The sequence below is a fragment of the Arachis ipaensis genome, chromosome B6 (assembly GCF_059453495.1).
Source record: "Arachis ipaensis isolate K30076 ecotype BB chromosome B6, ASM5945349v1, whole genome shotgun sequence".
Taxonomy (NCBI): domain Eukaryota; kingdom Viridiplantae; phylum Streptophyta; class Magnoliopsida; order Fabales; family Fabaceae; genus Arachis; species Arachis ipaensis.
Window position 1 is genome coordinate 50,071,761 of NC_142441.1, and position 26,258 is coordinate 50,098,018.

Here is a 26,258-nt window from a genome sequence, read left to right on the forward strand (position 1 = left end):
TTATCATTCGTTGGGGTTGCAATAGCCTCTACCCACTTGGAAACATAATCCACTACTACCATGATGTACTTGTTTGAATATGAGGTTGGGAATGGTCCCATGAAATCGATTCCCCACACATCAAACAGTTCCAGTTCTAAGATGAAGTTCTGTGGCATCTCATTTCTTTTGGGTAAGTTTCCAGCTCTTTGACATTCATTGCAATTCTTTACCAGTTCTTTGGCATCCTTGAAAAGGGTGGGCCAAAAGAATCCGTTTTGTAATACCTTGGCTACAGTTCTGTCCCCTCCAAAATGGCCTCCATAGCATGAGCCGTGGCAATTCCACAGACCTCTCGTCCCTCTTCTTCCGAAACACATCTTCTCAGGATTCCATCTGGACACTTCTTGAAGAGATATGGCTCATTCCAGACAAAATACTTTGCATCATTAATGAGCTTTCTTTTCTGGTGTTTGTTGAGTTCTGGAGGTAAAGCCCTAGTTGCTTTAAAATTGGCAATATCTGCAAACCAGGGTGCTTTGTGAATCATCATCAACTGCTCATCTGGGAAGAACTCATTTACATTTGTATCATGTGTTCCTCCTTTATCATGAGGGATTCTGGATAGGTGATCTGCTACCTTGTTCTCCACTCCTTTTTTGTCTCTGATTTCAATATTGAATTTCTACAACAATAAGATCCATCTTATTAGTCTTGGTTTTGATTCTTGTTTGGGAAACAAATATTTAAGTGCTGTGTGATCTGTGAAGACAATCACTTTGGCACCAATGAGGTATGATCTAAACTTGTCAAATGCAAAAACTATTGCCAGCAACTCTTTTTCAGTAGTGGTATAGTTTCTTTGAGTATCATTGAGGACTTTGCTGGCATAGTATATCACATGGACCAAGTTATCTTTCCTCTGTCCCAACACTGCCTCAATTGCGAAATCAGATGCATCGCACATCAGTTCAAATGGTAGGTTCCAGTCAGGTGGGGAAATGATAGGAGCAGAGGATAACCTCTTTTTCAAGTTCTCGAATGCTAGCAAGCACTTTTCATCAAAGATAAATGGTGTATCAGATACAAGGAGATTGCTTAAGGGATTGGCTATCTTTGAAAAATCTTTAATAAACCTTCTATAAAAACCAGTATGCCCTAGAAAACTCCTAATTGCCTTAACATCACTTGGTGGAGGTAATTTTTCAATGAGTTCCACCTTGGCTCTGTCCACCTCAATGCCTTGGTTAGAAACCTTATGACCAAGAACTATTCCTCTTGTCACCATAAAGTGACATTTCCCCCAGTTCAAGACCAAATTAGTTTCTTGACATCTTTTTAATACCAGGGCCAGGTGATCTAGGTAACTAGGAAAGGAATCTCTGAATACTGAGAAGTCGTTGATAAACCACTATTTTATGGTTTATATTGTGTTTAATTGTGTGGTTTTATCATGATCCTTACCCACTTATTCATTAATTTAGCATGCATTTATATTTCCTTCCTAAAATTACTACACGATTGAAAACTGCTTCCTAGGGACTTTTAATTATGCATTTTAATTCTCCTTTATTTCATTCAATGTCGTAATCTGTGTGTTAAGCGTTTCAGGCTTTATAGGGCATAAATGAGTTAGAGATTGGAAAGGAAGCTAGCAAAAATGGAAGGAACGCAAGAAATTGTGGAGATAACAAACAAGAAGTGACGTGGCCGCATGGCTCACGCGACCGCGCGGAAGAGGAGAAATTGCAGTGACGCGGCCGCATGGCTCACGTGACCGCACGGAATGGAAAAGCATAAGCGACGCAGAGGCGTGGACGACCCGCCCGCGTGGTGAAGCGAAACGCGAATGACGCGTCCGCATGAGCGACGCAATCGCATGGCGTGCGCGATCTGCATAATTTGCAGAATCGCTGGGGGCAATTTTGGACCCTATTTTGACCCAATTTTCGGCCCAAAACAGCAGACTAGAGCCAGAGAACGTGCAAGAAAAAGATTGTAATTGGGTTATTATTGGTTTGCTCTCTAGTTCCTGACACCAATCCTCCCAAGAGTGGATTGGGACTTGTGGATAGAACAGCATTCCAACTTGTTTGATCTTCTCCTACTTAGTAAGGGATAACTAAACGAAATAACTCTCAATTGTCAATTAATCTTGAGAGTATTCCATCAAGAATAGGGCTTCCATGTAATCAACTCCCAGTCAAGGCTTTTATTTATATTATTCAAATTCATCAATTCAATTTCTTGTTTACTCAACTCAAACCTTTTTGAAAACATCTGATTAATAAAATAGCACACTTTTCTGCAACTCGTTGGGAGACGACCTGGGACTCATACTCCCAGTATTTTAATTTCAATTTTTCTGTGACACCTTTTTAAATTGATAGGCAGATTTCTGGCGAGTTAAGAACTATACTTGCAACGCATATAAATTAACAATTTTTAATTCGCCAATTTCTGCCCGCATCAATTTTTGGCGCCGTTGCCAGGGAGTTGCAATAGAGTGCTAAAGTTATTAATTAGAATTTATTTATTTGCATTTTATTTTATTTTGCTACTATGAGTTGCATGTTTCTTTCGTCAAATGACGTGTTCACTTCCTGATCAAAGCTTGCCAATATTCGATCCTGAAATTGAAAGGACTATTTCACGAATAAGGCGAGCTCGGCGTCGGTTAGTCCTCTCTGAGGGCAGATTTGAAACGCCATTTGAGGAAGAAACCAGTCTCCGTTCTACTGATTCGGTTGATTTATGTACAGGTAACATGGCGGCAGCCAGAAGAGTTACTATCCAGGAGGAAGGAGCCCCTGATTTTACAATGCAACCATTTCAAGCGCATCACCCAGCAGTGGCTACAGATTTTGAAATAAAGACCGCACTGCTCAATTTGATGCCCAAGTTTTATGGCTTACCTGCTCAAGAGCCTATTAAGCACCTGAGAGATTTCCAAGCAGCCTATTCTACTGTCAGGCGTGATGGTGCAGATGAAACTTCAATTTTGCTGAAAGCTTTTCCGTTTTCTCTTGAGGGAAAAGCAAGAGAGTGGTGCTACACTCAACCCCTAGCAAATGTATCCAACTGGGATACACTCAGAAAAGAATTTTTAGAAAAATTCTTCCCATCTAAAGTTACTGATAAACTGAGGAAAGACATTTCCACGATTGTTCAAGATGACAACGAGACTCTCTTTGAATACTGGGTGCGCTTCAATAATCTTCTGGAAGCATGCCCCCACCACAGGATTGACATGATAGTATTACTCAGCTATATCACACAGGGTATGAGGCCCCAAGATAAGACCACATTGGAAAGTGCTAGCAATGGGTCTATGAAGAAGTACAAGACCACTGATGAGGCATGGCAATTGATCAGCGACTTAGCTAAATCTACTAGGAACCACAGGCAGAAACAAGGTCGTTCAAAAGCCGTTGCAGAAGTATCCTCTAGCAGAGAGACTGCTGCTCTAGCTCAGAGTATCTGTGAAAAAACCAACTTGCTGAAGCAAATGCAATTGAATCAATAACAAGTTCAGCAAGCTCAACCTTCTCTAGCACAGCAAATCCAACAGCTAGTCCCACAGAGAGTCTGCGGAATTTGTGCTGATTATAGCCATTATACTGATGAATGCCCGCAACTCCAGCAGGAAGACAACATGGTGGCATCCACTTAAAACTTCTATGACCGCCCCAACCAAGGGTACAATCAAGGTGGAAATCATAACCATGGATGGCAGGACACTTCTAACCAGAATTGGAGGGACAATAATAACAGAGGAGGCAGAGATAATCAAGGAAATCAGAGGTGGAATAATAACAACAACAAGCAGCAGAACCAACCTTACAGAGCACCTCACCTGAGGCAATCCCAAGGACCGCAAAATACCCAACAACAGACCTCTCAATTTACTCACCTTTCTTCATCTCCTAATGAAGAGTTACTACAATCCTTTGAGCGAAGACAACAAACCATGGAAAATAACATTATGAACAACATTAATGCCAGTCTGAATGGTCTGACCTCTACTTTGCAAGCTCTTGTCTCACAGATTGGATCAATGCAAAATTCCAATAGCCAACTTTCAAGTTCTACTGGAATTCCCTCTCAACCATTACCCAATCCAAAGGGAGGCATTAATGCCATCACCCTAAGGTCCGGAACCACACTGCAAGAGAGGAATCAGGAGGAGCCAAGCCCACCAGAACACGCCTCAGCTGAAGAGGCAGTAGAAATAGAAGATGTTGAAGAGGATGAGGACATACAGGACATAACTGAAAAAGAAGAAGCCCAACCACAGGAGGAAGCACCAAAAGGCACAGACACTGCAGAAAACACCACTCCCATTCCATTTTCACAACTTGCAAGGAAGCCCAGGAAGCAGCTGGAACCCGATCCCAAAATGGTAGAAATATTCAAAAAGGTTGAGGTAACTATTCCTCTTTTTGATGTTATTCAACAGGTACCTAAATATGCAAAGTTTCTAAAAGATTTATGTATACATAAAGACAATATTAATGAATTAGAAACTATTCCTTTAGGTAGTTCCATATCTGATTTAATGGGAAGATTACCTGAAAAGTATAGTGACCCAGGTCCTTGTATAGTTAGTTGTACTATTGGTGGAGTAGTAATTTATGATTGCATGTGTGATTAAGGAGCATGTGTTAGTATAATGCCTTTGTCTATATATGATATTTTGAGGCTCCCTCCCTTAAAAAGGTCGGCAGCTCGTTTTGTGTTAGTAGATAAAAGCATTATTACAGTGGCTGGAGTTGCTGAAGATGTTTTAGTAAACATTAAAGGGCTTACATTTCCCACTGATTTTTATATCTTGGAGATGCCCCATAATGACTCAGATAAGCCATCATCAATCCTACTTGGAAGACCATTCCTGGAGACATCAAAATTCAAATTGGATGCTTTTTCAGGAACATACTCTTTTAAAATAGATGTCCGAATAGTAATCTTCAATCTGAATGGAGTCATAAACAACCCTCCAGAAAATCATTCAATCTTTCAATGTGATGTCATAGATGAAACTGTAGCTGAAGTTCACAAGGAAGAATTAGAAGAGAGGCACACTGGACAAGGTCCAAGTGTGGGGACCCTCTTGACTGACAATGAGGGCAGTTCCGCACTTTCACAAGCCCCAGACAATCCATAGCCTGCCCATGATCAGAAGTTAGTGTTGAAACCCCTTCCTCCACATCTCAAATATGCTTATCTTGAAGTTGAGCAGAAGTTTCCAGTCATCATTGCAAGGGAACTCACGTCTCAACAAGAAGAGCAGTTACTTGATGTACTGAGGAGGCATAAGAAGGCAATTGGGTGGAGTTTGGTAGACATAGTAGGCATCAACCCTCAAGTATGTGAGCACAGAATATTTTTAGAAGACGGAGCAAAACCTGTCCGTCAACCCCAAAGAAGATTGAATCCTACTATCTTGGAAGTTGTCAAAAAGGAAGTGACCACACTATTGTAAGCAGGTATCATCTATCCCATTTCAGATAGTGAATGGGTTAGCCCAGTACAAGTGGTGCCCAAGAAGTCTGGAGTCACTACAGTGAAGAATGAGCATGGAGAGCTCATAGCAACTAGAGTTCAGAACGCTTGGAGAGTCTGCATTGATTACAGGCGTCTCAACCAAGCCACCCGTAAGGATCACTACCCACTTCCATTCATCGATCAAATGCTGGATCGCCTGTCAGGTAAATCACATTATTGTTTTTTAGATGGTTACACAGGTTATTTCCAGATTCATATAGCTCCTGAGGATCAGGAAAAGACCACTTTTACATGTCCTTTTGGGACTTATGCTTACAAGAGAATGCCCTTTGGCTTGTGCAATGCACCAGCTACTTTCCAAAGGTGTATGATAAGTCTTTTCTCTGATCTTATTGAGGACTGTATGGAGGTTTTTATGGATGATTTTAGCGTTTATGGTGATTCTTTTAGCCTTTGCTTAGATGGATTATCTAGAGTATTAGATAGATGTGTTCATACAAACCTTGTATTGAATTTTGAAAAATGTCATTTTATGGTAAAACAAGGGATTGTATTAGGACATGTGGTATCTAATAATGGCATTTCTGTAGACCCAGCAAAGGTGAATGTTATTTCTAGTTTACCTTACCCCTCCTCTGTGAGGGAAGTCCGTTCGTTCCTTGGCCATGCAGGTTTTTACAGGAGATTTATTAAGGACTTTAGTAAGGTAGCACTTCCCTTATCCAGATTACTGCAGAAGGATATTGAGTTCGAGTTCAGTGAGGATTGCAAACAAGCGTTTGATAAGCTGAAAATTGCACTAACTCAAGCTCCAATTGTAAGAGGACCAGACTGGAGCCAACCATTTGAAATTATGTGTGATGCTTCCAACCTTGCAGTAGGAGCAGCACTGGCTCAGCATGAAGGTAAGGATCCTTTTGTTATTGCTTATGCGTCTAAGACTTTAGATGCTACTCAGTCTAATTATACTACTACTGAGAAAGAGCTTCTTGCTATTGTTTTCGCTCTGGATAAATTCTGAGCCTATCTACTTGGTACGAAGGTAGTAGTGTACTCAGACCACACAGCTCTAAAGTATCTGTGAGCTAAAAAGGATTCCAAACTAAGTCTTATACATTGGATACTGCTATTACAAGAATTTGATTTAGAAATTAAAGATAGGAGTGGTAACCAAAATTTAGTGGCGGACCACCTTAGTCGCCTTGAGCACATTACAGATGACCCTACTCCTATAGCTGATAATTTCCCATTTGATAACCTACAAGCAGTATCTGAGATAGTCCCTTGGTATGCGCCTGTAGCTAATTATCTAGTTAGCCGCACCTTTCCTCCAAACTTTTCTAAGCATCAAAGGGACAAGCTGAAAAGTGAGTCTAAATATTATATATGGGATGACCCATATTTATGGAGATGTGGCACTGACCAAGTAATTAGACGGTGTGTGTCTCAATCAGAATTCCAGTCCATTTTAGAGGCCTGTCACTCATCTGAGAGTGGAGGGCATTTTGGCCCTCAACGAACAACTAGAAAGATCTTAGATTGTGGATTCTGGTGGCCTACTCTTTTTAGAGATGCTGTTGAGTTTTGTAAATCCTGTCTTCCATGCCAAAATTTTGGTAATATATCTAGAAGGGATGAGATGCCTCAACAATATATGCTTTTCTGTGAAATTTTTTATGTTTGGGGCATTGACTTCATGGGTCCATTTCCAAATTCTAATGGTTATTTTTATATATTGTTAGCTGTGGATTATGTTTCTAAATGGCTGGAAGCAATTCTTACCCGCAATGATGATGCTAACACTATTGTTTCCTTTGTGAGAAACCATATTATTTTTCGCTTTCGATCACCACGAGCAATCGTGAGCGATCAAGGCACCCATTTTTGTAACAGGAGACTAACAGGATTAATGAAGAGGCAGGGGATAATTCATAAGGTTGCAATAGCATACCATCCTTAGACCAATGGGCAAGCCGAGGTGTCAAACAGAGAAATAAAGCGTATCTTACAGAAGATAGTCAAACCTCACAGAAAAGACTGGAGCACCAGGCTACAAGATGCACTCTGGGCATACAGAACAGCATACAAAACACCCATTGGGATGAGTCCTTTTCGCTTAGTTTATGGAAAATCTTGTCATCTCCCTGTTGAAATAGAGCACAAAGCCTTTTGGGCAGTCAAGGAGTGCAACATGGGAATGGAGAAAGCCGGAGTTGAAAGGAAGTTGCAACTGCAAGAACTGGAGAGCCTTCGCCTAGAAGCTTATGAGAACTCAAGAATATACAAGGAGAAGATGATGGCTGTACATGATCAGCATATCAAGAGGAAAGAGTTCCAACCTGGGGACTCAGTCCTCCTTTACAAATCTCGACTGAGGCTCATGCCAGGCAAGTTGAGATCAAGATGGGAAGGTCCATACAGAGTAGAGAAGGCCGAACCGTACGGAGTTTATCACCTTAGCCATCCTTCGAGCTTTGAGCTTATCAAAGTTAATGGACATCATTTAAAGCTGTACCATGGCGAAAAGCAGAAGAAAGACAAGGAACTCGAGATCTTCCTCTTGGAAGATCCCCACATAGCCGAAGACTAAGCTAGTGGAGCGTCCAACTTACGGACGTTAAAGCAAAGTGCTAGGTGGGAGACAACCCACCATGGTATGATCGTTCTTTTCTCTATTTTTAGTTTTCTGACTCAATAACTCTTCTCCTTATTAGTATATTTCGTGCATCTACATTTACATACTTTTATTTAATAAAAAAAAAACGCCTCGTGACGCGATCGCATCAGCGACGCGTCCGCGTCGCATGGAGAAGGGTGAAAAATAAAAAATGAACAGAGAGTCACGCGAGAGCGTGGCTGGAGGCGTGCCAATGGTGCAAATCGTCCCACGCGATTGCGTCGCTGATGCGACCGCCTCATACGAGAATAATGGCCTCCCACGCAACTGTGCGCCCCACGCGGCCGCGTGATTAGGATTTCGGCGTAATAATGGTGCATAACTGAAAGTTGTGCTAGAGTGGTGCTGGACTGGCGTTGGACGCTTAATCCCCCTCATGCGACCGCGTGCCGCACGCGGCCGCGTCGTACTCCAAAAACTGCCCACTCCCGCGATCGCATGTCCCATGCGATCGCATCACCTAAAATTTGGCATTTAATGATTTTGAACAGAGAGTTATACGAGTGCGAGGAAAACCTCGCGCCACTGGCACAAACCGGGTCATGCGACCGCGTGACCGACGCGACCGCGTTAATCACCTTAAGCGTAAGTCGCGCGACCGCGTGCCCCATGTGATCGCGTCGCTTGCGGCGCACAGTTTTTCCTAATTTTGCCAAATATCATATCTTTTTCTCCCCAAATCCTATTTTCTCTTTTCCCTCCTTATTTCTTCCTTCTCCCTTCTTCCTTCTATCTCCCCTTTCACTCTCTCTCTCTCACTTCCATTAACAAGGTTTTATTTTCTTCCACCCTCTTTCCTTTTCTATCATTCTTCTTATTTTATATGCTATTTTCTTTTCTTTTCTTTTTCATTTCATTATTCATATTTTCCTTCTTCTTTCCTTTTTACATGGTGCTAGAATTTTATTTGAGTCATTATTCCTCATTATATGCTTGTGGATTATTGCAAATTATTTGGCAATTATATATTATTTTCTTTAAAGGGTTGCTTGCATGTTCACTTTAATACTTTCTATACCTTATTCACCATGCATGCCATGTGTTTGTGAAAAAGCCCATATGGCATTATGCACTTCTCTACATTATTCTATTCTACTATTCAATGCTTGCTTTTCATAAACTCCCTCTACTATTGTATTAATTAAATTTAATTGTCAATAAAAACATGATGGTTTGTTACAAAGTGATGCATGATCTATGCTACTCATGCCCTTTTCCGGCATGCCAATAAACACCTTGCATTCACTTGTCATTATATGCACTAACTATTTTCCACTGATAACTTTTCACATGTACTCACGAGCGTGTGTTAATGTCAGTCACCTCCTAATGTGCATCCATCACCACCTTTTCTCTTCCTTGCTATATATCTCTTTGAATTTAATTTACTTTCTCTCCCCTTTTTCAGGATGGCCACCAAGAAAGGAAAAGAGAAAGCTACTCCCAAACCCCCAGCAAGAAGAGGAACTAAAAGAGCACTAGTGGCAGAGCCTTCTTCAACTACAGTCAGGCCCTCAACAAAAAGAGTTAAGAGGATCATCAAGGTTGATGAAAAGGAGAAAGCCTTTCCAGCAAAGGACACTGCATGATTTCCAAATCGCTACTGTGAGCATATGTTCCCCATCCTGGCTGAAAGGAGCTACAACAACGAACACCTTCTTATCCTCCCACCCAATATTGCTACTTTTATTGAGCCACAAATTACCTGAAGACAATGGGATTTCCTACAGAGACAGCCAAGGTAGGTCAATCTTTCTTGGGTAGTCGAGTTCTACTCCAACTTCCACCTACCAACTCTGCAGTCTGTCTATGTTCGTCAGAAGCAAGTCCCCATTACAGAAGAGGCTATTCAAAAAGCTCTATGTCTTCCCCCTATTCCAGAAGGATTAGACGCCTTTCAGGAAGCCGCACTCAAGCGCCAGATGTACCAATTTGACTAGGACGCCGTTCTCAGAGTTATCGCACTACCTGGCAGCCGTTGGATCTACGGATACCATCGTACCCGCCCTAAGGAAATTTCGGCTTCAGCACTTACCTTGGAGGCTCGCGTATGGGCACAGATCATGTCCCACTACGTCTTTCCGAGCACTCACGAGTCCTCCTTCACTACAGACATGGCCGTTCTACTATGGTGCATCCTTAAAGACCAACCTCTGAATCTACCAAGACATATCCGGAATGCCATGGAACACGTACCAATTGCGGGCAACTTACCTTTTCCCGCCTTGGTCTCAGATCTTGTCTGAGCAATCGGAGTCTCCTACAGAGCTGGGGACACCAAAGCCATGCTTCCACGGGATGATCAGTATGTCCCTAACGGGAAATACATCAGACTTCCAGCAGCCACTACAAGCCTTCCTACTGCATCGGTTGAAGATATTCCTTCTTCAATACCACAAGCACCTACAACAGACGAACTGCTCCAGCAGATAATTGAAAGGTTGGATCGGCATGAACAGAAAGCGAAGTTAAGAGAGCGCCGTAACGAGTGCCGATTCAAACACCTCAAGGAGCTACTCAAGGGACACTTCAAGGACTTAGACACCCCGGACTCCACTTCCTTTACCAGCACAGGGAGCCATGATGGTCCCGACTGTGGAGATACTGCTACCAGCCCACACCTATTCCTGACAGATGGCACCAAGGACGGTGCAAAGCCTTAAGTGTGGGGAGGTCGGTCAGTACATGACTTCCGGAGGTAATTTCTCTTCCCTAGCACCAATAAATTAGGATATTTTAGTTAGATTTTCTTTCTTTTATAGAATAGGATAAATTGCATAGTAATAGGTTAGTTGCATGCATGTTCTACTTGATTGAAAAGACAATAAGTTTCTTCTAAGACTCTATCTTTGAAACAAAATTTCACTAATTTTTTAAAAAAAAATTTATGATAAATCTGCTTGAAGTTGTATTTGGAACATGATTTTTGAGCTAAAGAACACACAACTTGTAAAGATTTGAGCCTTTATGAATGGTTACCTTATTTAACCATAATTATTTTATTCTTGTGTGTTTACTTCAAAGATCAATGCACATATAGTAAAATTAAAATAAAAAGTTGATACATGAGTATGGAATGTAAAAAGGGAATTCTGGGTAGCTAGGTATGAATTCTAAGGTTACATTAAATATATAGGTTGGGTTAAAGCTTGGGTTAATTAAAGATTCAATTTATAAGCTCACTTAACCATACATGTATCCCTACCCCTACCTTGGCCCCATTACAACTTTGAAAAGACCTCATGATGTTTGCATTGGTATATTAACTGTTGTTGACTGGTTAGGAGAAAAATAAAAGTTAGAGAGCACGATTAGAGAAGGATAGAGTGATTACCCTATACACTAGAGAGATTAGAGCGTACATACATCATCAGTGAGGGTTCAATGCTTGAATTTCCATGTTCTCTGCTTTCATGAGCTATCTTCTTGCACTTTTATCTGTCTTACTGTATAATGATAGAATTAGTAGAATTTGATTTGTAATTGTTTTGAAGAGCTTATTTACTTTTGATCAAGTGGGCAAGAATCATATAGTTGCATTCATATATATAGGATTGCATTGCATTGCATGAGTTTCTACATGTTCATACTTATTTATTTTATCTCCTTCAATTAAGCATGAGGACATGCTAATGTTTAAGTGTGGGGAGGTTGATAAACCACTATTTTATGGTTTATATTGTGTTTAATTGTGTGGTTTTATCATGATCCTTACCCACTTATTCATTAATTTAGCATGCATTTATATTTCCTTCCTGAAATTATTACATGATTGAAAACTGCTTCCTAGGGACTTTTAATTATGCATTTTAATTCTCCTTTATTCCATTCGATGCCGTGATCTGTGTGTTAAGCGTTTCAGGCTTTCTAGGGAATAAATGAGTTGGAGATTGGAAAAGAAGCTAGCAAAAATGGAAGGAACACAAGAAATTGAGGAGATAACCAGCGAGAAATGACGCGGCCGCATGGCTCACGCGACCGCGCGGAATGAAAAAGCACAAGCAATGCGGAGGCATGGACTACGCGCCCGCGTGGTGAAGCAAAATGCGAATGACGCGTCCGCATGAGCGACGCAATCGCATGGCGTGCGCGATCTGCATAATTTGCACAATCGCTGGGGGCAATTTTGGACCCTAGTTTGACCCAATTTTTGGCCCAGAACAGCAGACTAGAGCCAGAGAACGTGCAGAAACCAAAGACAACATTCATTCTACACAGTTTTAGTTTTAGATCTAGTTTTTACTCCTCCTCTAGGTTTTTCTTTTCTACACATTCATAGTTCTTAGGATTTTAATTTTCTCTTGCTTTTGCATTGGGATATTGAGAAGAGTTATTACCTCATAAAGACTTCGTCATTCTAGTTCGTTTTCTTTACTTGGTTTACTCTTCCATGTTCTTTGCTTTGTTTAATTTTACCATTGGAATATTTTTAGGATTATTTAATACAAGGATCACTTTTTTTTTAATGGACTATTTTGATTTTTATTTACAATGTCTTTCTTTAATTCCTTTTCATATGCTATGAATTTTACATTCACAATGAGCTAGTAGTTCCCTAACTTGATGGGGAGTTGATTGAAAGGAACCCTTGAGTTGGAAGGTTCAAGAGAAAGATTGTAATTGGGTTATTATTGGTTTTCTCTCTAGTTCCTGACACCAATCCTCCCAAGAGTGGATTGGGACTTGTGGATAGAACAGCATTCCAACTTGTTTGATCTTCCCCTACTTAGTAAGGGATAACTAAACGAAATAACTCTCAATTGTCAATTAATCTTGAGAGTATTCCATCAAGAATAGGGCTTCCATGTAATCAATTCCCAGTCAAGGCTTTTATTTACATTATTCAAATTCACCAATTTAATTTCCTGTTTACTCAACTCAAACCTTTTTGAAAACATCTGATTAATAAAATAGCACACTTTTCTGCAACTCGTTGGGAGACGACCTGGGACTCATACTCCCAGTTGGAAAGTTGCGGGTGCATTGCATAGCCCAAATGGCATGCGCCTGTAGGCAAACACTCCATATCGGCAGGTGAAGGAGGTTTTCTCTTGGTCTCTTGGATCAACCACTATTTGGTTATATCCTGAATAACCATCGAGAAAACAGTAATATGCATGCCCTGCAAGTATTTCCAGCATCTGATCCATGAAGGGAAGGGGGAAATGATCTTTTTGTGTAGCTTCATTGAGTTTTCTGTAGTCTATGCACATCCGCCATCCTGTGACGGTCCTTGTAGGGATTAGTTCGTTCTTCTCATTGGGGACTACAGTGATTCCTCCCTTTTTTGGGACAACTTGCACAGGGCTAACCCATGGGCTGTCTGAGATCGGATAGATCACTCCTCCTTGCCACAACTTCATGAATTCTTTCTGTACCACTTCCTTCATGACTGGATTCAGCCTCCTTTGGGGTTGAATGGATGGTTTGGCATCATCTTCCAACAATATCTTATGCATACATATGGCCGAACTGATTCCCTTCAAGTCAGCAAGGGTCCATCCTATGGCATCCTTGTGCTTTTGTAATACTTGAAGTAACTCTTCCTCTTGTTCTTGGCTGAGGGATGAATTTATGATCACCGGATGACTTTCATTTTCCCCTAGATATGCATACTTGAGAGTGGGTGGCAGTGCCTTTAGTTCAAGTTTGGGTGCTTCTTTCTTTTCATTCTTCTCCTCTATTGTGCCCTGAACCTGAACTTCAGCTGTTGCAGCTTCTTCGCTTGATGCTGATTCCTCCTTTTCTGTTAACTCCTCAAGTTCTTCTTCTTCAAAAGTCTCTTGTACCACATCTTCCAGTGAGTCCAACCTCATACATTCTCCCAATGGTTCCTGTGGGTAGTTCATGGCCTTGAACACATTGATCATCATTGTTTCATTGTGTAGTCTAAGGGTAAGTTCACCCTTTTGGACATCAATGACAGCTCCGGCAGTAGCTAAGAATGGTCTACCCAAGATGATAGAAGCCTTAGCTCCTTCCTTCATGTCCAACACTACAAAGTCTGCTGGAAAGATAAAGTCTCCTACCTTCACTAGCAAGTCTTCCACTATGCCGTGAGGAAACTTGAATGATCGGTCTGCCAGTTGTAAGGCCATTTTTGTTGGTTTGGCCTCCTCAATCCTCATTTTCCTCATCATAGCTACAGACATCAGATTTATACTGGCTCCTAAATCACATAGAGCCTTTTCTACTGTTATTTCTCCTATAATACAAGGAATTTGGAAGCTTCCAGGATCCTTCAATTTCTGGGGTAATTTATGCTGGATGATGGCACTACATTCTTCAGTCAGTATCACAGTATCGTTGTTCTTCCAGCTTCTCTTCTTGGTCATCAACTCCTTCAAGAACTTGGCATAGAGTGGCATTTGCTCTATTGCTTCAGCAAAGGGTATGTTAATCTGTAGTTTCTTGAAGATTTCTAAAAATCTGGAGAACTGGCTGTCATCCCCCTTCTTCTTCAGTTGTTGAGGATATGGGACTTTCGGAACATATGGCTTCAGCTCTCCTTCCTTTTGATATGAGTTAGAGGTGGGGACTTGAACTTCATCTTGTTCCTCCTTCTTTCCAACTGAATCCTTCTCTTGTGGTCGCTTAGAAGTCTCCTTCAATTCCTTTCCACTTCTGAGGGTGATAGCTTGACACTCCTCCCTTGGCCTTGACTCAATGTTGCTACAAAGGTCATGGCTAGGAGCTTGCTGGAATAGGTAGCCAATTTGTGTCTCAAGTTTCTTGATGGCAGCATCTTGATTTTGCAGGTTAGATCGCACTTCCTCTCAGAACATCTTACTATCTTGGATTTCCTTGCATATGCCTTCAAGTAGGGTTTCAATCCTGGAGAGTCTATCTTCAGATGATGGTGAGTTGAGATTGGAGGGGTGAGAAGGGCCATTTTGACTTTGGTATGGATGTTGAGGTGTGTTGTTAGGTGGGTGCTGATAAGACCTCTGTGTGGAGTGTTGGTGAGTTGCATTGTTGTTGGGGTTATGGCGTCTCTGATCTTGGCCTTGATCTTGTTGATTTCCCCACCCAAAGTTTGGGTGGTTCCTCCAACCAGGATTATATGTTTTCGAGTATGGGTCATGGTGCTGCCTAGGTGAATTCCCAATGTAGTTGGCTTATTTCTGATCACCCTCTGCTTCTTCATTCACTCCTTCTTGGGTTGCTGCTGAAGTGGTGATTGCTGCTACTTGATTCCTCTCCATCTTCTTGGTGAGGTCAACTAATTGCTTGGTAATCATCTTGTTTTGAGCTAGCAGTGCATCCACGTTGTTCAGCTCTATCACTCCTCTAGTGTTGCCTCTTTCAGAAGCATAGAAGTAGTCATTCTCTGCTACAGTCTCAATGACATCTATGACTTCTTCAATGGTCTTCTTCTTGTTCAGAGATCCCCCGGATGAGTGGTCTACTGCCTTCTTTGATTCATACGAAAGGCCTTCATAGAAAATGTGCAACTGCACCCATTCATTGAACATATCTGGCGGGCATCTTCTTGTCAAGTCTTTAAACCTCTCCCATGCTTCATATAGAGTCTCACCATCCTGCTGCCTGAATGTTTGTACCTCAGCTCTCAACCTGTTGATCCGTTGAGGAGGATAGAATCTTGCCAAGAACTTGTTCACCACATCTTCCCAGGTTGCTAAACTCTCATTTGGAAAGGATTCCAGCCATTTAGATACTTTCTCCTTGAGTGAGAAGGGAAACAGAAGTAGTCTATAGGTGTCAGGATGAACACCATTAGACTTCACAGTATCGCATATCCTCAGGAAGGTGGTTAGATGTTGATTGGGGTCTTCTTGGACACTTCCTCTGAATGAACAATTGTTCTGAACAAGGGTGATGAGCTGAGGCTTTAGTTCAAAGTTGTTGGCATGTATGGTTGGCCGTTGGATAATACTTCCACAGTTTCCTGGGTTTGGGTTGATGTAAGAACCCAGAACTCTTCTCTCTTGCCCAGCCTGATGTGCTGGACCTTCTCGGCCATGGTTGTGAGCCTCTTCTTCATGATGGTTCTCCATATTCTCATCCATATCTGGTTCAAAGTACTCCTCCTCTTCCTCAGCACCAACTACTCTCTTTCCTCTTGCTTCCCTCCTTAATCTAAGGAAGGTCCTCTCAGGTTCAGAATCAAAGGAAGTTGAAGCCCCACTTCTTCTACCTGTCATACAACCAACAAAGCAAAAGCAAGAGAGATAGATGCAGACAGTAATTTCTATAAAAATGCTGTTAGTGTGAGTGATGCAATATATCAAACAGTTATGGGTTAGTGACTGAATTGTAAACAACTAAGAAAATGGGTAGGGGAAAGGGAAGAAAATAGCAAAACAGAAAGTAAATTACTCAAATGAACTTAAATTAAACAAAATAAAAACAAATGCACAATCTAGTTATCCACCAATTTAATTATTGTTGATACAAAATCAATCTCCAACAACGGTGCCATAAACTTGATGCACGGAAACTTGTCCTTTAACAAATCTCCCTCCGCAAGTATATCGAATTGTCGTCAAGTAAAAATTCACAATAGAGTAAGGTCGAATCCCACATGGATTGATTGGTCAAGCAACTTTAATTGGAAGAATGCTCTAGTTGAGCTAAGTAGAAATTGGGTTGAGAATTGCAGGAAATTGAATGGCGAAAAAGTAAATTGCAGAAAATAAATGACGGATGGTAAATTGCAGAATCTTAAATGGGGAAGGGGAGTTTAACATGAAAGTAAATAGCAGAAAGTAAAGAGAATGGATAAGATCAGAAATGGGGAGTTCATTGGGCTTAGGAGATGTTGCATTCTCCGGATAAAGTTCATTTTCATCTCTTCCTCAATCAATGCATTCATTGATCTCCTTGGCAATCTTAAGTGATTGAATTCCAATTCCTTGTTAATTCAATCTCTCAAATTAGATCAATAGCCAATTCCTTGGTCTAATTGCTCATGAGAAGAGATGAAGTGTGGTCACTGATTATACCACATGTATTTCCAAATCAAAGTATTGGGAGAATTGTATGTCACCATATCCGCCCAAACCCCAATTTGGTCCAACATGAGAAAGCAATTCTAGCATGATCTCTTCATTCCTCTTCCAAGGTTCAGAAGAGATCCAAGTATGAATAGCTTTTTTTCTAAGATAACTACTCAATTGGATGAAGATTGAAAGCTTTCTAGTAAAATCAAGAGAAAAGAGAGAAGAAGGATAATGAAAACTATTATTGATCCATCAAATTACAACAGAGCTCTCTAACCCAATGAAAGGGGTTTAGTTGTTCATAGCTCTGGGAATGAAAAGCATAGATGGATAGTACATTCTAAAAGTTGCAGAGAAAGTAAAATACAGAGAGTAATTCTAATAATGCCAAAAGCTCCTTTCTAGTTCAAAGCTCTCACTATTTATACTATTCTTCTGATCTTCTAGTTGGCTCTTCAAGTCTTGGATATGGGCCTTTGGATCTTGAGTTGAAGCAGTTATCTTCTTCAGTGGGTTTAGCTTTACTTGAAGAGAGAAAGTGTGAAGTAGGCAGGGATTCTAGCTTAGGATGTTAGTGGCGTTAACGTTAAGTGAAAGTGTGGGTTCAAGAACGTTAGTGACAATCACCTTTTTCATTAACGTTTCTCACCCAAGAATGGTCCACGTAAACTTCAACGTTAGTGGCACCAACGTGACCACTAACGTTGCCTCTTGGTCCTTCGCACACGTTATTGGGACTTACTTTTTTCAATAACCTTGAGAATCCTCCTTTCTCCCTACGTTAGAGTTCACGTTAGTGTGGCTAACGTGACCTTTAACGTAGGTTTGCCACATCTTCGAGAGTGTTAGTGACACTTACCTTTGTCACTAACATTCCAAAATGCCTTTACTTCCCACATTAGAGTTCACGTTAACTAGGTTAACGTGGCTTCTAACGTGGTATTCCTAGCCATCTCCAACGTTAGTGACAAAGGTGAGTGTCACTAACATTGGCTCATCATCCCTTTTACTCACGTTAGCTTCCACGTTAATGTAGTTAACGTGGGAGTTAACATGGCTCATAGTGGCTCATCCCAACGTTAGTGACAAAGGTGAGTGTCACTAACGTTGCCGATTCTTTGCTCCCTCCACGTTAGAGTCCACGTTAACTGAGTTAACGTGGCAACTAACGTGGCTCAAAGTGGCTTAGCTCAACGTTAGTGACAAAGGTGAGTGTCACTAACGTTGGTCATTCTTTTGTTTTCCCACGTTAGAGTCCACGTTAGAGTCCACGTTAACTGAGTTAACGTTGCTCTTAACGTGGCCAATATGAGCTTGGTCAAACATTAGTGACAAAGGTGAGTGTCACTAACATTGGCTTCATTTTCTTCTTCCACGTTAACTACCACGTTAATGTAGTTAACGTGGCAATTAACGTGGGCTATGATGGCTTCGAGGACGTTATTGGCCATTACTTTTCTTATTAACATTGCAAGCTAGCTCCCCTTCCACGTTAGAGGTCACGTTAGTTAGACTAACGTGGCTGCTAACGTGGTTCTTCCTTGCTTCCTTTGTCCTGAAATCAAGCAATAAAGTGCATCAAAGTTCTAGTCCAAGTTATGAGACATGCATCATCTAATTTGTCATTCAATTCATGCATAATTCTCATGAAATCATGTAAAATTCACAATATTTGCTTGAATCAAGACGTAAGTGATTATTTACCCAAAACTTGCTTATTTCCTAAGAAAATGCATGAAACTACCTTAAAACCATAAAGAAGTTATTGTTTTGATCAAGCAACTCAATAGAAACTAGCTATCATGCAAGGAGTATTTACAAGCAAAACTAACTACACATGCAATATACTAACAATGTACTAACTACTAAGCAAATGATAAATCCATGGGTATTGAAAGGAAGAGATTGTTACCCATGGAGATCGGTTGAACGACCTTCCCACACTTAAAAATTAGCACGTTCCTCCGTGCTACGTATAATGCGCAAAGGGCGGTCGGAACCGGAACCGTCACTATCCTCTCCTTCAGAGCTCCCATCACTTGGGTTTGAGGTGAATGTGAATATTTCGGGTTAATCCATGCTAGGGGTAACACAACGCAGAAGTTTCTTGATGTAAGTATATCGGCGTTGATTGCGCTGCTCATATCTATCAAGCTTCCGGTGTAGATCTTCTATCCTCTGAAGTGTTGATCTTTGCCGTGGTGGTGATGATGAAGTGGAAGGGATAGTAGATGGAAGGGCTATGTCAAGGCTTGGGTTGTTCATGGGAAGATGTAAGTATTTTCCGCTTGGGACCACATTGCCCTTAGCCGGAACTATAATCTTCCTGTCCTTGGCTTTCCAAGGAACACCCGCAGCAGCAACTAAATCAGATACCAATGCTGGAAATGGTAAATTACCCTGGACATGGACTTGACTCATCGCTTGCTTGACAAGAAACGGAATGTTCACTGGCCTCTCCGTGAGAGCACACCAAACAAGCAAGGCGAGATTGATAAACCCCGATTTTGTGATTTATCTTGTGCTTATTTTGGGGGATTTTACCACCTTTTTCCACATTTATTCAATAAAATAGCATGGTTTTGTGATTCTCCCTTGAATTTTTCTTAAGTGTAAAAACATGCATTTTAGGCCTTAAATTGGTAATTTTGATTCACTTTAATTTCATTCGATGCCTTGATATGTGTGTTGAGTGATTTCAGGTTTATAAGGCAAGTATTGGATGGAAGAAATGAGTAGAAAAGCATACAAAGGGGAGAATGGATGAAGAAACAAAAATTGGGAATGCATCAAGGGACGCGCATGCGCACAAGACGCGTACGTGCAAAAGTGGTCTCGCCCATAGACGCGCACGCGTACATGCCGCACCCGCGCGGATGGAAATTTGCCAATCGACGCGCACGCGCACATGGCGCGCATGCGCCAATACTCTTACATCGCCCACTTAAAGGCAAAACGCCGGGGGCGATTTCTGAGCTGCCCAGGCCCAATTCCAACTTGTTTCTGAGTGTATTTCATGCATAATTGAAGTCCAAGCAAAGGAGGATCAATTAGTTTTAGCCAACATGAGCCTTTAGTTAGTTTTCTAGAGAGAGAAGCTCCCTCTTCTCTCTAGAATTAGGTTAGGATTTGGTTAGGTTGTCTTAAATTCATGTTTAATTACTTGATCTTATCTTGTCTCTTTTATAATTTCTCATTTCTACATCTTGATTCTCTTAATTGTGATGTTAATTTCACATTTTGTTCCCTTTTGTGATAATGAACTCATGTTGGATTTGATTTACTTTTAATGCAATTTAATGTTTGATGTTTCTTTATTGTTGATTTGAGTTGTTGATCTTGCTTTTCTTGCACTTAGTAGTTGTTAGATTTTATTGTTCTTGCAATTTATGATGTTTACTTTTATTGCACTCTATGTGTTTGATGAAATGTTCTCCTTAGTTTTTGAGTAGTTTTGTAAACTCTTGGTCTAAGCCAAGGGAATTGGGTAATCTTGAGTCATCGGGTTTGATGGAATTGGTGATTTGAGAACCCATGGTGATCAATTTGATACCCATTGACGCTAACTCACTACTAAGTTAATTAGTATGTAGGTTAGGACTTAAGGGTTGATGTGATCAAATCTATTTGACGTACTTCAAGCTTAGGAGTAAATATGACGTACTTAAAGATTTTGGGAAGTAGACTTAATAGGTTGGCCTCTCTTAATTATCAATATTCGGTTTGTTGACAAGGATGGTGATCCCAATTACCCAAGTCTTAGCCAAGAGCTCTTTATCTTGCTTCCTTTACTTGCTTGCTAAATCTACTTCTCTTGCCCTCTTATGAACCAAAACCCCCCTTTGACCCCTCATAGCCAATAACTAAGCACTACATTGTTTCCTAAGGAGACGACCCAGAGTCCAAATACTTCGCTTAATTCTTATTTGGGGTTCGTTATTTATGACAAAACCATAACTTAATTTGATGCGAGAGTTGTTTGTTGGTTTGGAGCTATGCTTGCAACGAAGTAATTCTTTCCTTAAGAAGAAAATCTAGATCATCGAGCAAAACTCAGTCATCAAATTAATGGCGCCGTTGCTGATGACACAATGGTGCTATGTTATTAGCTATTGTATATATTGTGAATAGCTTGAATTTTGGTTTGTTTGCTAGTTTTTGCTAGTTTAAGATTTTATCTTCTTTGTTTCTTATTAATCTTTGTTTTATTTTTTTCTCTTTCACTATGAATTCTCATTCTTTTGGCTATGAGTGTAGTTCAAACTATGTTGTAGGGAATGAAAGCTCCAATGAGGATATGCATCAAGGATTTAGAATTCAAGGATGGGAGGAACCTCATGCTTATGAACAACCTTCATGGCAACAACCTCCTACGAACTTCTATGGATATAATCCTGATCCTAATGTATATCAATCCAATGTGTGTGATGACCCTCATTGTAGTTGTCAACCACAATCATCATATGCATGTGATCCCACTCCTCAATATAGCCATACACCATACTCACAAGCCTCACACCACCATTCAACTCCATATGACCATAACTCATACACACCGTATCAACCACCATTTGAATCACATATAGAACAACCACCATCCCAACACCAATACTCCCAAGAACCACAAATTTCACATATACCACCTCAAGGATTCCACCAATATGAACCACCTTCCAACATTAACAACCTTCCTTCAAACACTGAACGCTATCTTCCACCACCACCTCCCGACGAAGCCTTCATGTTAGAATTGAGAGACCTTGAATCTCGTATCTTACGGCGACAAGAGGATGATGAAACTAAGTTCAAGGAGTTAAGAGCAAGGATAGCTAGCATGGTAGAAGCCGTGAATCACCTAACATCCCACCTAGGCTCATGTACCCTGGGTACTTCCATTGTTGAATGTAGAGAAACTATCAAGAAGCCTAGTGAGGGAGTGAACTTGAAGCTCCATGGTGAGGAAGAAGGGTTGAAGCAAGAGGTACAACAAGAGGAGAAGGTAGAGATTAGCGAACAAAAGGAAGTAGTGGGTGGATGTTTGGGATATTTTGAGCATATAGAGGATGGTAAAGAGGAGAGTAAAGTTGCGGAAGTAAACAGAGAGTTGAAGGAAAATGATCAAGAAGTGGATTCCATCACTAGTGATTTTTTGCCCACATTGACCAATTCCCTTGACAATCTTGTTAAGCCTTCCCCCAGTGGACTAGAATGTAAGGTTGAGGAGGATGAGCCACCTCCAAAACCCATCATAAGTGAAGAACTGGAAGGAGTGTTCCAAGCAACAAGCCCTCCTATCTATGATGATTCCGCATCAACATATGATCCTTTCGATTTTGAAGAGTCCATCCCCAAAATGCTTAGACTTGATGATGAGGTAGACTTTACTAGACCTCTGATCTATGATGAGAGTGATGGGGAGGAGATAGAAGGAATTAGTGAAGAAGAATGTGAACTTGAGGTAGCTTGGCAAGAGGAGAAACTTGAAGAACCTTGCCGAGTGGTGGAAACCTCTAGAAGAGGATGGACGGGAGTAGAGCATGCTTTATCAAGACCATTGGGTACTTCTTCACCTAGTTCGCCATCCAATCCTTCACTTGAGTGGGTAAAACTTCTAACTCTCAGCTTTATTATCCCACTGGAGTATGGTCTGCTTGAGACGGATGGCCAGCTTAGGGCGCTTTGTGGAATTAAGCAAAAAAGGAGGATGTTTAGTGGTTGGCATTGTAAGTCTAGATTTATTATGGTTGGAAGCTCAAAATTGAAGAGCACGGATTGGTGTGATTCTCAATTAAATGGGTCAAGGAGAGTAGTTTGGTGCTTCCATGAGAATTCCGCTTTCTCGTCGCCCGGACAAAGTCAAGGCAATCAACTAGAAGATGGGTGCGAGGACAAGATATGGGATCCTGGATTACCCTGTGAGAATCAATTTTGGGAGCTCATGTCTTGGAGAGGACCTTACTCAAGCTTAGTGAAGATGGTTGGAACTTCTGACAACCGATTGAAGGACAAGCACTCTTAAAGGTTCAAGGATGGATACAAGCATAAGCCACCTTGACAAGAAGCCTCCCAATGTCCAACTTAAGGACCTAAACTAAAAGTGCTTGGTGGGAGACACCCCACCATGGTAAACTCTTTCCATTCTCTTATAGATATAAAGAATGAATGAATTGAGTTCCATTGTATATAATTTCTTTACTTCTTGAAATATTTTGCTTGCTTGCTAAGTTGTTTATATATTCTATGCTCTAATTAGGGATGATTCTTTGAATTTGAGTTTTTACTTGGATTGCAAGTTTCCTCAATTTGTTTGAAAAATCCCCAATATTTCAAAATGTGTTTAATTTTGCATCTTAGCTAGTTTTAAAATTTTGATGAAGGATGGGAAGGTTATAAGCTCTTTTGATGCTCATAAAAAAACCCCCCAAGCCACGCGCAAGCACAAAGCGCGCGCGCGCGTCGGCTGCACATTTTTAGCTTTCTGGGCCAAAGACCAGAGAGTTGTGCCACTTTTGGGCCAACTCTGTGTCTTAGCCCATGCGGACGCATGCTGTACGCGTCCGCGCCACTCCCTGTTTCACTACCCACGCGTTGGCGTACTTCGCGCCTCCGTGCCCATCCTTTAAGATCAAACCATCCACGCGCAAGCGCACAGTGCGCGCGTGCGTCGATGCGTTTTTGCATCACCCAGGCCAAAGGACCCGAGAGTTGTGCCAACTCTGGGCCTCTTTTGTGCCTCTAGCCCAGCACACCCACGCGGATGCGCACTGTACACATCCGCGCCGATCCCTGGTGCACGAATTATGAATCACACTTTTCACAACTCGTACCACTAACCAGCAAGTGCACTGGGTCGTCCAAGTAATACCTTACGTGAGTAAGGGTCGAATCCCACGGAGATTGTTGGCTTGAAGCAATCTATGGTTATCTTGTAGGTCTTGATGCGGGGAAAACTTGTCTCACAACAAATCTCCCTTCGGCAAGTGTACCGAATTTGTCGTCAAGTAAAAACTCACAATAGAGTGAGGTCGAATCCCACAGGGATTGATTGATCAAGCAACTTTAATTAGAAGAATGTTCTAGTTGAGCGAATCCAGAATTTGGGTTGAGAATTACAGAAAATAAAATGGCGGAAATGTAAATAACAGAAAAGTAAATACTAGAATTAAAGGATTGGAAGTAAATGACTGAAAATAAATTGCAGAATTGTAAATGGGAATGGGGGATTTGCTCATAAAATTAAATGGGAGAAATTAAAGAGAATGGGTAAGATCAGAGATGGGGAGTTCATTGGGCTTAGGAGATGTTGCAATTCTCCGGATCAAGTTCATTTTCATCTCTTCCTCAATCAATGCACTCATTGATCTCCTCGGCAATCTTAAGAGATTGAATTACAATTTCTTGTAATTCAATCTCTCAAATCTTGATCAATAGCCAATTCCTTGGTCAATTGCTCATAAGAAGAGATGAAGTATGGTCACTGATTATACCACATGCATTTCCTAAATCAAGTAATGAGAGGGTTATAGTCACATACCCATCCAAACCCAATTTGGTCCAGCATGAGAAAGCATTTCTAGCTTGATCTCTTCATTCCTCTTTCAAGGTTCAAAAGAGATCCAAGTTTGAATAGCTTCACTTCCAAGATAACTACTCAATTGGATGAAGATCGAAAGCTTTCAAGTAAAATCAAGAGAAAAGACAGAAGAAGAATAATGAAAATTAGTATTGATCCATCAAATTACAACAGAGCTCCCTAACCCAACGAAAGGGGTTTAGTTGTTCATAGCTCTTGAAAATGAAAACAAAGATGGAGAATACATCTTAAAACTAGAAAATGCAGAGAAGATAAAATACAGAGAGTAGTTCTCCTTTTTCCAGCCTCCAGAACTCTCTTTACAATTCAAAGCTACTCCTATATATACTATTCTTCTCAGCTTCTAGTTTGCTCTTCAAGTCTTGGGCCTTTGGATCATGAGTTTGAAGTAGTTCTTTTCCTCATTTGGGCTTGGCTTTACTTGCAGAGAGAAAGTGCTAAGTGGGCAGAGACTTCAGCTCAGGGCGTTAGGGGTGTTAACATTTAGTGAAAGTATAAGTTCGAGAACGTTAGTGACATTTAACATTTTCACTAACGTTCCAATCTACCCCTTTGCCTCACGTTAGAGCCCACGTTAACCATGTTAACGTGGCTTCTAACATGGCCTTGCCAAACATCGAGAACGTTAGTGACACTCAACATTGTCACTAATGTTCCAGTGTGCCCCTTTTTGCTTCACGTTAAAGCTCCACGTTAACTAGGTTAACGTGGCTTCTAACGTGGCCTTGCCAACCTTCGAGAACATTAGCGACACTCAACATTGTCACTAACATTCCAATGTGCCCCTAGATCTTACGTTAGAGTCCACGTTAACTAGGTTAACGTGGCTCCTAACGTGGCCATTCTTAGCCATCCCAACGTTAGTGACAATGTTGAGTGTCACTAACGTTGGCTCATCATTCATTCCTCATCGTTAGCTTCCACGTTAACTAAGTTAACGTGGAAGTTAACGTGGCTCCTTGGGGGGTTGTGTGGTTGCTTCCAACGTTAGTGACAATGTTGAGTGTCACTAACGTTGGCGACAACTCTCACTTCTTACGTTAGCTCCCACGTTAACCAAGTTAACGTGGGAGTTAACGTGGTGTGTTGCATCCTTAGGCCAACGTTAGTGACAATGTTGAGTGTCACTAACGATGGCTTCTCTTTCCCCCTTTAACGTTAGAGGCCACGTTAACTAGGTTAACGTGGGCTCTAACGTGGCCACTTATGAGTGTTTGCCAACGTTAGTGACAATGTTAAGTGTCACTAACGTTGGCTCAACTTCCCTTTTCCACGTTAGAGTTCACGTTAACTTAGTTAACGTGACTCTCAACGTGGGCAATGATGGCTATGAGAGTGTCATTGGCAATCACTTTTCTCATTAACCTTGTAAGTTTCCTCCCTTTCCTTGCTTCCTTTGGTCCTGAAATCAAGCAATAGAGTGCATCAAAGTTCTAGTCCAAGTCATGGGCAATGCAACATACAATTTGTCACTAAACTTATGCAAAATCCTCATTAAATAATGTAAAATGCACAATGTATGCTTGACTCAAGGTGTAAG

General features: G+C 41.1%; 1 non-coding gene and 1 pseudogene across 1 annotated transcript; one reads left to right on the forward strand and one right to left on the reverse strand.

Moving 5' to 3' along the window:
- Positions 1-664: 664 nt before the first annotated feature.
- The window catches only part of LOC148555510 (uncharacterized), a 93,039-nt pseudogene continuing 67,445 nt past the window's right edge, over positions 665-26,258 (reverse strand).
- LOC148555511 (small nucleolar RNA R71) lies at positions 15,632-15,738 on the forward strand. The gene has a single exon (XR_015887051.1). It is a non-coding gene; the product is annotated as a small nucleolar RNA R71 (small nucleolar RNA).